The sequence below is a fragment of the Triticum aestivum genome, chromosome 7A (genome assembly GCF_018294505.1).
Source record: "Triticum aestivum cultivar Chinese Spring chromosome 7A, IWGSC CS RefSeq v2.1, whole genome shotgun sequence".
Lineage (NCBI taxonomy): Eukaryota > Viridiplantae > Streptophyta > Magnoliopsida > Poales > Poaceae > Triticum > Triticum aestivum.
In genome coordinates this window covers 213,086,210-213,098,843 of record NC_057812.1, presented here as the reverse complement: position 1 = coordinate 213,098,843, position 12,634 = coordinate 213,086,210, and positions in this window count along the sequence as shown.

Here is a 12,634-nt window from a genome sequence, read left to right as displayed (position 1 = left end):
TGAAATACCCAAAAAGGACCAAGGATATGTTTCTCGTTTATGGATGTGACAAAGATCTCGTCGTAAATGGTTATGTCGATGCAAGCTTTAACACTGATCTGGATGACTCTCAGTCACAAACCGGATACATGTTTTTATTGAACAGTGGAGCTGTCAGTTGGTGCAGTTCTAAGCAAAGTGTCATGGCGGGATCTACGTGTGAAGCGGAGTACATAGCTGCTTCGGAAGCAGCAAATGAAGGAGTCTGGATGAAGGTGTTCATATACGATCTAGGTGTCATACCTAGTGCATCGGGTCCAATGAAAACCTTTTGTGACAATACTGGTGCAATTGCCTTGACAAAGGAATCCAGATTTTCAAAAGAACCAAGCACATCAAGAGATGCTTCAATTCCATCCGCGGTCAATTCAAGGAGGGAGACATAGAGATTTGCAAGATACATACGGAACTAAATGTTGCATACCCATTGACTAAGCCTCTCTCACGAGCAAAACATGATCACCACCAAGACTCCATGGGTGTGATACGTCCATTTTGCATCATGCTTTTATATCAATATTATTACATTATGGGCTGTTATTGCACATTATGTCACAATACTTATGCCTATTCTCTCTTATTTTACAAGGTTTACATAAAGAGGGAGAATGCCGGCAGTTGGGATTCTGGGCTGGAAAATGAGCAAATATTAGAGACCTATTCTGCACAGCTCCAAAAGTCCTGAAACTTCACGGAAGATGTTTTCCAAATATATAAAAAATACTGAGAGCAAGAACTTCACCAGGGGGGCCACACCCTGCCCACGAGGGTGGGGGCGCGCCCTACCCCTCTGGGCGCTCCCCCTACCTCGTGGGCCCCCTGGTGGCCATCTTCTGCTATATGGAGTCTTTCGATGGGAAAAAATCATAAGCCATCTTCTCGGACGAAACTCCGCCGCCACGAGGCGGAACCTTGGCGAAAACAATCTAGGGCTCTGGCGGAGCTGTTCTGCCGGGGAAACTTCCCTCCCGGAGAGGGAAATCATCGCCATCGTCATCACCAACGCTCCTCTCATCGGGAGAGGGCAATCTCCATCAACATCTTCATCAGCACCATCTCATCTCAAAACCCTAGTTCATCTCTTGTATCCAATTCTTGTCTCCAAGTCCGGGATTGGTGCTAGTAGGTTGCTAGTAGTGTTAATTACTCCTTGTAGTTGATGCTAGTTGGTTTAATTGGTGGAAGATCATATGTTCAGATCCTATATGCATATTAATACCCCTCTGATTATGAACATGTTTATGCTTTGTGAGTAGTTACTTTTGTTCCTGAGGACATGGGAGAAGTCTTGCTATTAGTAGTCATGTGAATTTGGTATTCGTTCGATATTTTGATGAGATGTATGTTGTCTCTCCTCTAGTGGTGTTATGTGAACGTCGACTACATGACACTTCACCATTATTTGGGCCTAGAGGAAGGCATTGGGAAGTAATAAGTAGATGATGGGTTGCTAGAGTGACAGAAGCTTAAACCCTAGTTTATGCGTTGCTTCGTAAGGGGCTGATTTGGATCCATATGTTTCATGCTATGGTTAGGTTTACCTTAATACTTTTGTTGTAGTTGCGGATGCTTGCAATAGAGGTTAATCATAAGTGGGATGCTTGTCCAAGTAAGGGCAGCACCCAAGCACCGGTCCACCCACATACCAAATTATCAAAGTACCGAACGCGAATCATATGAACGTGATGAAAACTAGCTTGACGATATTCCCATGTGTCCTCGGGAGCGCTTTACATCATATAAGAGTTTGTCCAGGCTTGTCCTTTGCTACAAAAAGGATTGGGCCACCTTGCTGCACCTTATTTACTTTTGTTACTTGTTGCTCGTTACAAATTATCTTATCACAAAACTATCTGTTACCACTTATTTCAGTACTTGCAGAGAATACCTTGCTGGAAACCGCTTATCATTTCCTTCTGCTCCTCGTTGGGTTCGACACTCTTACTTATCGAAAGGACTACGATAGATCCCCTATACTTGTGGGTCATCAAGACTCTTTTCTGGCGCCGTTGCCGGGGAGTGAAGCGCCTTTGGTAGGTGGAATTTGGTAAGGAAAAATTTATATAGTGTGCTGAAATTTACTGTCACTTGTTACCATGGAAAGTAATCCTCTGAGGGGCTTGTTCGGGGTATCTTCACCCCGACCAGTAGAGCAAAGAGTTGCTCCTCAACCTACTGAACCTACTGAAAATGAAATGAAAATGAAAATGCTTGCTTTGAAGTTCCTTCGGGTATGATAGAAAAACTGCTAGCTAATCCTTTTTTAGGAGATGGAACAAAACATCCTGATGAACATCTGATATATGTGGATGAAGTTTGTGGATTATTTAAGCTTGCAGGTGTACCCGGAGATGTTGTTAAGAAGAAGGTCTTCCCTTTATCTTTGAGGGGAGATGCATCGACATGGTATAGGCTATGTGATGATATGAGGTCTTGGAATTACAAACGATTGAAATTGGAATTTCATCAGAAGTTTTATCCTATGCATCTTGTTCATCGTGATCGCAATTATATATATAATTTTTGGCCTCGCGAAGGAGAAAGCATCGCTCAAGCTTGGGGGAGGCTTAAATCAATGTTATATTCATGCCCCAATCATGAGCTCTCAAGAGAAATGATTATTCAAAAATTTATGCTCGGCTTTCTGGTAACAATCGCACCATGCTTGATACTTCTTGTGCTGGCTCTTTTATGATGAAGACTATTGAATTCAAATGGGATTTATTGGAAAGAATTAAACGCAACTCTGAAGATTGGGACCTCGACAATGGTAAGGAGTCAGGTATGACACCTAGTTTTGATTGTGTTAAATCTTTTATGGATACCGATATTTTTCGTAAATTTAGCACTAAATATGGACTTGACTCTGAGATAGTAGCTTCTTTCTGTGAATCTTTTGCTACTTATGTTGATCTCCCCAAGGAGAAGTGGTTTAAATATCATCCTCCCATAGAAGTAAAAGTAGCTGCACCTATTAAAGTTGAAGAAAAGACTATCACTTATAATGATCCTATTGTTCCTACTTCTTATGTTGAGAAACCACCTTTCCCTGTTAGGATAAAGGATCATGCTAAAGCTTCAACTGTGGTTCGTAAAAGCAATATTAAAACATATACACCTCCTGAGCAAGTTAAAGTTGAACCTAATATTGCTATTGTTAAAGATCTCTTGTCTGATAATATAGATGGGCATGTTATTTATTTCTGTAATGAAACTGCTAGAATTGCTAAACCCTGTGATAAAGATAAACCTAGACCTGTGGTAGGCATGCCTGTTATTTCTGTTAAAATAGGAGATCATTGTTATCATGGCTTATGTGATATGGGTGCTAGTGCTAGTGCAATACCTTATTCCTTATACAAAGAAGTTATGCATGATATTGCACCTGCTGAGATGGAAGATATTGATGTCACAATTAAACTTGCCAATAGAGATACTATTTCACCAATGGGAATTGTTAGAGATGTTGAAGTCTTGTGTGGGAAAACTAAATATCCTGCTGATTTTCTTGTTCTTGGTTCCCCACAAGATAGCTTTTGTCCCATTATATTTGGTAGACCCTTCTTAAATACTGTTAATGCTACCATAGATTGCAAAAGAGATGTTGTTACTATCGGTTTAGATGATATGACTCATGAATTTAATTTTTCTAAATTTAGTAGACAACACCGTGAAGAAGAATTACCTAGTAAGGATGAAATTATTGGTCTTGCTTCTATTGCCGTACCTCCTAGTGATCCTTTAGAACAATATTTGCTAGACCATGAAAATGATATGTTTATGAATGAAAGAAGGGAATTAGATGAAGTATTCTTTAAACAGGAACCTATTCTGAAAAACAATTTACCTGTTGAAATCCTAGGGGATCCTCCTCCACCCAAGGGTGATCCCGTGTTTGAGCTTAAACCGTTACCTGATACTCTTAAATATGCTTATCTTGATGAGAAAAAGATATATCCTGTTATTATTAGTGCTAACCTTTCAGAGCATGAAGAAGAGAGATTATTGAAAACTCTGAAGAAGCACCGTGCTGCTATTGGGTATACTCTTGATGATCTTAAGGGCATTAGTCCCACTCTATGTCAACATAAAATTAATTTGGAAGAAGATGCTAAACCAGTTCGTGATCATCAACGCCGGCTGAATCCTAAAATGAAAGAAGTGGTAAGAAAGGAGATACTAAAGCTCCTTGAGGCAGGTATAATTTATCCCGTTGCTGATAGTCAGTGGGTAAGCCCTGTCCATTGTGTCCCTAAGAAGGGAGGTATTACTGTTGTTCCTAATGATAAAGATGAATTGATTCCTCAAAGAATTATTACAGGTTATAGGATGGTAATTGATTTCCGCAAATTAAATAAGGCTACTAAAAAGGATCATTACCCCTTACCTTTTATCGATCAAATGCTAGAAAGATTATCCAAACATACACATTTTTGCTTTCTAGATGGTTATTCTGGTTTCTCTCAAATACCTGTGTCAGCCAAAGATCAATCAAAGACTACTTTTACATGCCCTTTTGGTACTTTTGCTTATAGACGTATGCCTTTTGGTTTATGTAATGCACCTGCTACCTTTCAAAGATGCATGATGGCTATATTCTCTGACTTTTGTGAAAAGATTTGTGAGGTTTTCATGGACGACTTTTCCGTCTATGGATCTTCTTTTGATGATTGCTTGAGCAACCTTGATCGAGTTTTGCAGAGATGTGAAGAAACTAATCTTGTCTTGAATTGGGAAAAGTGCCACTTTATGGTTAATGAAGGTATTGTCTTGGGGCATAAAGTTTCTGAAAGAGGTATCGAAGTTGATAAAGCCAAGGTTGATGCTATTAAAAAGATGCCATGTCCCAAGGACATCAATGGTATAAGAAGTTTCCTTGGTCATGCCGGTTTTTATAGGAGGTTCATTAAGGACTTCTCAAAAATCTCTCGGCCTCTGACTAATTTATTACAAAAAGATATACCATTTGTCTTTGATGATGATTGTGTAGAAGCATTTGAAATACTTAAGAAAGCAATGATCTCTGCACCTATTGTTCAGCCACCTGATTGGAATTTACCCTATGAAATTATGTGTGATGCTAGTGATTATGCTGTAGGTGTTGTTCTAGGACAAAGAGTTGGTAAGAAACTAAATGTTATTCAATATGCTAGTAAAACTCTAGACAATGCTCAAAGAAATTATGCTACTACTGAAAAAGAATTCTTAGCAGTTGTATTTGCTTGTGATAAGTTTAGACCTTATATTGTTGATTCTAAAGTAACTATTCACACTGATCATGCTGCTATTAAATATCTTATGGAAAAGAAAGATGCTAAACCTAGACTTATTAGATGGATTCTCTTGCTACAAGAATTTGATTTGCACATTGTTGATAGAAAAGGAGCTGAGAACCCCGTTGCAGACAACTTGTCTAGGTTAGAAAATGTGCTTGATGACCCACTACCTATTGATGATAGCTTTCCTGATGAGCAATTAAATGTCATAAATGCTTCTCATACTTCTCCATGGTATGCTGATTATGCTAATTACATTGTTGCTAAGTTTATACCACCTAGTTTCACATACCAGCAAAAGAAAAAGTTCTTCTATGATTTGAGGCATTACTTTTGGGATGACCCACATCTTTATAAAGAAGGAGTAGATGGTGTTATTAGACGTTGTGTACCCGAGCATGAATAGGAACAGATCCTACGCAAGTGTCACTCCGAAGCTTATGGAGGGCACCATGCTGGAGATAGAACTGCACATAAGGTACTGCAATCTAGTTTTTATTGGCCTACTCTCTTCAAGGATGCCCGTAAGTTTGTCTTATCTTGTGATTAATGTCAAAGAATTGGTAGTATTAGTAGACGTCAAGAAATGCCTATGAATTATTCACTTGTTATTGAACCATTTGATGTTTGGGGCTTTGACTATATGGGACCTTTTCCTTCCTCTAATGGATATACACATATTTTAGTTGTTGTTGATTACGTTACTAAGTGGGTATAAGCTATTCCAACTAGTAGTGCTGGTCATAACTCTTCTATTAAAATGCTTAAAGAAGTTATTTTTCCAAGATGTGGAGTCCCTAGATATTTAATGACTGATGGTGGTTCACATTTTATTCATGGTGCTTTCCCTAAAATGCTTGCTAAATATGATGTTAATCATAGAATTGCATCTCCTTATCACCCTCAGTCTAGTGGTCAAGTAGAATTGAGTAATAGAGAACTCAAATTAATTTTGCAAAAGACTGTTAATAGGTCTAGAAAGAATTGGTCTAAGAAACTTTATGATGCATTATGGGCCTATAGAACTGCATATAAAAATCCTATGGGTATGTCTCCGTATAAAATGGTCTATGGAAAAGCATGTCACTTACCTCTCGAAATAGAACACAAGGCTTATTGGGCTATTAAAGAACTTAATTATGATTTTAAACTTGCCGGTGAGAAGAGGTTATTTGATATTAGCTCACTTGATGAATGGAGAACCCAAGCCTACGAAAATGCCAAGTTGTTTAAAGAAAAAAATTAAAAGATGGCATGACAAAAGGATACAAAAGCGTGAGTTTAATGTAGGTGATTATGTATTGCTATACAACTCTCGTTTAAGATTTTTTTGCGGGAAAACTCTCTAAATGGGAAGGTCCTTACATTATTGAGGAGGTCTACCATTCCGGTGCCATAAAAATCAACAACTTCGAAGGCACAAATCCGAAGGTGGTGAACGGTCAAAGAATCAAACACTATATCTCAGGTAATCCCATAAATGTTGAAACCAATGTTATTGAAACCGTAACCCTGGAGGAATACATAAGGGACACTTTCCGGAACGTTACAGACTCCGAAAAGGAATAGGTATGTGGTACGGTAAGTAAACCGACTCCAAAACAGTTTTTAAGGCAATATTACTCCGTTTTGGAATATTTAGAAAAACAGAAAAATAAGCAGCAGTCCGGGAAGGACACGAGGGCTCCACGAGGGTGGAGGGCGCGCCCCCTACCTCGTGGGCACCTCGTGTGCTCTCCGGACTCCGTTTTCATACACGACACGTATTTTGGTCGGTAAACATTCATTATATAATCTCCCAGGGGTTTTGACTCCCGTATCACGCAAAAATCTCATGTCTTTGTTTTGAGTTGTTTTCTGTCAGGGTTGTCAAGGCCAGGCACTATGCCGTCTCCCTCCTCCTCCAACCATGAGGGCAACGATGCTTGGCTAATGAAGATAGAGCTGAAGAGAGAAGAACCTATGGAGATCAACAAGGATGAAGGGATCAAGAAGGCCATGGAGGACCAAGTTACAGCAATAGAAGACACCCTTCAACTGGATCACAATCTTCTTAACCCAACAGAAATCGAAGCTTTCAAGATGATTGAGTTGGCTCGTATACAAAATAAGTATCTCACACGTGAAATTTTTTTGTTGAAGGAGCATATCATCGCACTCAAGGGCATTATCCGCAAGTTAGAAGACCTCCTATGCTCGATGTGCGACTATACATCATCAACAACTCCACCTTCTTCACCAACAAAGAAGAATTGAGTATCTGGTATGGGCACTCCACTTGGCAATTGCCAAGCTTGGGGGAGTGCCCCGGTATCGTATCACCATCACTTCTATCTTTACCGTTTTCTTAGTTCGATCCTTTTGGTAATATCCTGATCTAGTAGAATAAAAGTTCTTAGTATGATCTAGTTGTGAGTTTTGCTTTATTATCCTTCTATGTAATCGAGTCCGTGAGCTATATAATAAAGATTAGTGTTGAGTCGAGGGCTTGATTATTTTTCCATGATCCTAAGTGAATAAAAGAAAAGAGAAAGAAATAAAAAGAAACAAAGAGATCATGTGAATCTTATGGAGAGTAATGAGCTCACATAGAAAGAGTATGATGAATAAAAGTTGTTGAGGGTTGACAAACACAGTTTTGGTCATCGTTGGGATTAATAGGAAGTAATATAGAAAGAGAGGTCTTCACATATAAATATACTATATTGGACATCTTTTATGACTGTGAGCACTCATTAAAATATGACATGCTAAAGAGTTGACATTGGACAAGGAAGACAACATAATGGGTTATGTTTTCTTACATCTGAGATGAATTATATTGTCTTGGATCTTCCAACATGATGAGCTTGCCTTTCCCCCTCATGCTAGCCAAATTCATTGCACCAAGTAGAGATACTACTTGTGCTTCCAAATACCCTTAAACTAGTCTTGCCATAAGAGCCCACCATATCTACCTATGGATTGAGTAAGATCCATCAAGTAAGTTGTCATCGGTGCAAGCAATAAAAATTGCTCTCTAAATATGTATGATTGATTGGTGTGGAGGAAATAAGCTTTATACTATCGTGTGATATGGAAGTAATAAAAGCGACAGACTGCATAATAAAGGTCCATATCACAAGGGGCAATATAAAGTGATGTTCTTTCGCATTAAGATTTTGTGCATCCAACCATAAAAACACATGACAACCTCTGCTTCCCTCTGCGAAGGGCCTATCTTTTACTTTTATCTCCTACATTGCATAAGAGTCATGGTGACTTTCACCCTTCCTTTTACACTTTATCCTTTGGCAAGCACAATATGTTGGAAAGATCCTGGTATATATGGCTAACTGGATGTGAGTTTTCATGAACTATTACTGTTGACATTACCCTTGAGGTAAAACGTTGGGAGGCAAAACTATAAGCCCCTATCTTTCTCTATGTCCGATTAAAACTCCATACCCATAAGTATTGCGTGAGTGTCAGCAATTGTGAAAGATTATATGATAGTTGAGTATGTGGACTTGCTGAAAAGCTCTTATACATTGACTCTTTCCTATGTTATGATAAATTGCAATTGCTTCAATGACTGAGATTGTAGTTTGTTAGTTTTCAATGAAGTTTACGATTCATACTTGATATCGTGATTGAATTATTACTCTAGCATTAGAGATCATATGACAAGAATTATATAAGTTGTTGTTCTAAGAATGATCATGATGCCCTTATGTCCGTATTTTATTTTTATCGACACCTCTATCTCTAAACATGTGGACATATTTTTCGATTTCGGCTTTTCGCTTGAGGACAAGCGAGGTCTAAGCTTGGGGGAGTTGATACGTCCATTTTGCATCATGCTTTTATATCAATATTTATTACATTATGGGCTGTTATTGCACATTATGTCACAATACTTATGCCTATTCTCTCTTATTTTACAAGGTTTACATAAAGAGGGAGAATGCCGACAGCTGGGATTCTGGGCTGGAAAAGGAGCAAATATTAGAGACCTATTCTGCACAGCTCCAAAAGTCTTGAAACTTCATGAAAGATGTTTTCCAAATATATAAAAATACTGAGAGCAAGAACTTCACCAGGGGGGCCACACCCTGCCCACGAGGGTGGGGGCGCGCCCTACCCCTCTGGGCACGCCCCCTACCTCGTGGGCCCCCTGGTGGCCCTTCGGTGGCCATCTTCTGCTATATGGAGTCTTTCGATGGGAAAAAAATCATAAGCCATCTTCTCGGACGAAACTCCGCCGCCACGAGGCGGAACCTTGGCGGAACCAATCTAGGGCTCTGGCGGAGCTGTTCTGCCAGGGAAACTTCTCTCCCGGAGGGGGAAATCATCGCCATCGTCATCACCAACGCTCCTCTCATCAGGAGAGGGCAATCTCCATCAACATCTTCATCAGCACCATCTCATCTCAAAACCCTAGTTCATCTCTTGTATCCAATTCTTGTCTCCAAGTCCGAGATTGGTGCTAGTAGGTTGCTAGTAGTGTTGATTACTCCTTGTAGTTGATGCTAGTTGGTTTAATTGGTGGAAGATCATATGTTCAGATCCTATATGCATATTAATACCCCTCTGATTATGAACATGTTTATGCTTTGTGAGTAGTTACTTTTGTTCCTGAGGACATGGGAGAAGTCTTGCTATTAGTAGTCATGTGAATTTGGTATTCGTTCGATATTTTGATGAGATGTATGTTGTCTCTCCTCTAGTGGTGTTATGTGAACGTCGACTACATGACACTTCACCATTATTTGGGCCTAGAGGAAGGCATTGGGAAGTAATAAGTAGATGATGGGTTGCTAGAGTGACAGAAGCTTAAACCCTAGTTTATGCGTTGCTTCGTAAGGGGCTGATTTGGATCCATATGTTTCATGCTATGGTTATGTTTACCTTAATACTTTTATTGTAGTTGCGGATGCTTGCAATAGAGGTTAATCATAAGTGGGATGCTTGTCCAAGTAAGGGTAGCACCCAAGCACCGGTCCACCCACATACCAAATTATCAAAGTACCGAACACGAATCATATGAACATGATGAAAACTAGCTTGACGATATTCCCATGTGTCCTCGGGAGCACTTTACATCTTATAAGAGTTTTTCCAAGCTTGCCCTTTGCTACAAAAAGGATTGGGCCATCTTGCCACACCTTATTTACTTTTGTTACTTGTTGCTCGTTACAAATTATCTTATCACAAAACTATCTGTTACCACTTATTTCAGTACTTGCAGAGAATACCTTGCTGGAAACCGCTTATCATTTCCTTCTGCTCCTCGTTGGGTTCGACACTCTTACTTATCGAAAGGACTACGATAGATCCCCTATACTTGTGGGTCATTTGGGTGTTAGAATCATTACTGTGTAATCTAGATTATTGACTGTAGTGCAAGTGGGAGACTGAAGGAAATATGCCCTGGAGGCAATAATAAAGTTGTTACATATTTCCTTATATCATGATAAATGTTTATTATTCATGCTAGAATTGTAGTAACCGGAAACTTATTACATGTGTGAATACATAGACAAATAGAGTGTCATTAATTTGCCTCTACTTGACTAGCTCGTTGAATCAATGATGGTTATGTTTCCTAACCATAGACATGAGTTGTCATTTGATTAACGGGATCACATCATTTGAGAATGTTGTGATTGACTTGACCCATCTGTTAGCTTAGCACGATAATCGTTTAGTTTGTTGCTATTGCTTTCTTCATGACTTATACATGTTCCTATAACTATGAGATTATGCAACTCCCAAGTACCAGAGGAACACTTTGTGTGCTACCAAACATCACAACGTAACTGGGTGATTATAAAGGTGCTCTACAGGTGTCTCCGATGGTACTTGTTGAGTTGGCATAGACCGAGATTAGGATTAGTCACTCCGATTGTCGGAGAGGTATCTCTGGGCCCTGGCATAGATCGAGATTAGGATTAGTCACTCCGATTGTCGGAGAGGTATCTCTGGGCCCTCTCGATAATGCACATCACTATAAGCCTTGCAAGCATTGTGACTAATGAGTTAGTTGCGGGATGATGCATTACGGAACGAGTAAAGAGACTTGCTGGTAATGAGATTGAACTAGGTATGAGGATATCGACGATCGAATCTCGGGCAAGTAACATACCAATGACGAAGGGAACAACGTATGTTGTTATGCGGTTTGACCAATAAAGATCTTCGTAGAATATGTAGGAACCAATATGAGCATCTAGGTTCCGCTATTGGTTATTGACCGGAGACGAGTCTCGGTCATGTCTACATAGTTCTCGAACCCGTAGGGTCCGCACGCTTAAAGTTCGGTGATGGTCGGTAATATGAGTTTATGTGTTTTGATGTACCAAAGGTATTTCGGAGTCCCGAATATGATCACGGACATGAATAGGAGTCTCGAAATGGTCGAAACATAAAGATTGGTATATTGGAAGCCTATATTTGGACATCGGAATAGTTCCGTCTGAAATCGGGATTTTACTGGAGAGCCGGGGGGGGGGGTTACCGGAACCCCCCAGAGGTTAATGGGCCTTGTTGGGCCCTAGTGGAGAGAGAGGGGGGCCGACCAGGGCAGGGTCGCGCGCCCTCCCCTTGATTCCGAATAGGACAAGGAAGGGGGGCGGCGGCGCCCCCCTTGCCTTTCCCCTCTCCCACTCCTTCCTTCCCCCTCCTAGTGGGACTAGGAAAGGGGAGTCCTACTCCCACTAGGAGGAGAACTCCTCCTCCTGGCGCGCCCTGCTAGGGCCGGCCAGCCTCCCCCCTTGCTCCTTTATATACGGGGGCAGGGGACACCCCAAGACACACAAGTTGATCCGTCGATCTTTTAGCCGTGTGCGGTGCCCCCTCCACTATAATCCACCTCGGTTATATTGTAGCGGTGCTTAGGCGAAGCCCTGCGTCGGTAGCATCATCATCACCGTCATCACGCCGTCGTGCTGACGAAACTCTCCCTCGAAGCTCTGCTGGATCGGAGTTCGTGGGACGTCACAGAGCTGAACGTGTGCTGAACTCGGAGGTGTCGTACGTTCGGTACTTGGATCGGTCGGATTGTGAAGACGTACGACTACATCAACCGCGTTCTCATAACGCTTCCGCTTACGGTCTACGAGGGTACGTGGAAGACACTCTCCCCTCTCGTTGCTATGCATCACCATGATCTTGCGTGTGCGTAGGATTTTTTTTTAAATTATTGCGTTCCCCAATAGTCGTCACATGGCAAATGTATTTTTGCTCTTCTCTAAAACATGAAAAAATCTAAAAGTTTCTAAAACATGACATGCCACCCTTCAAAAAAATTAAAATTGCCACCATCTTCAAATGTATGT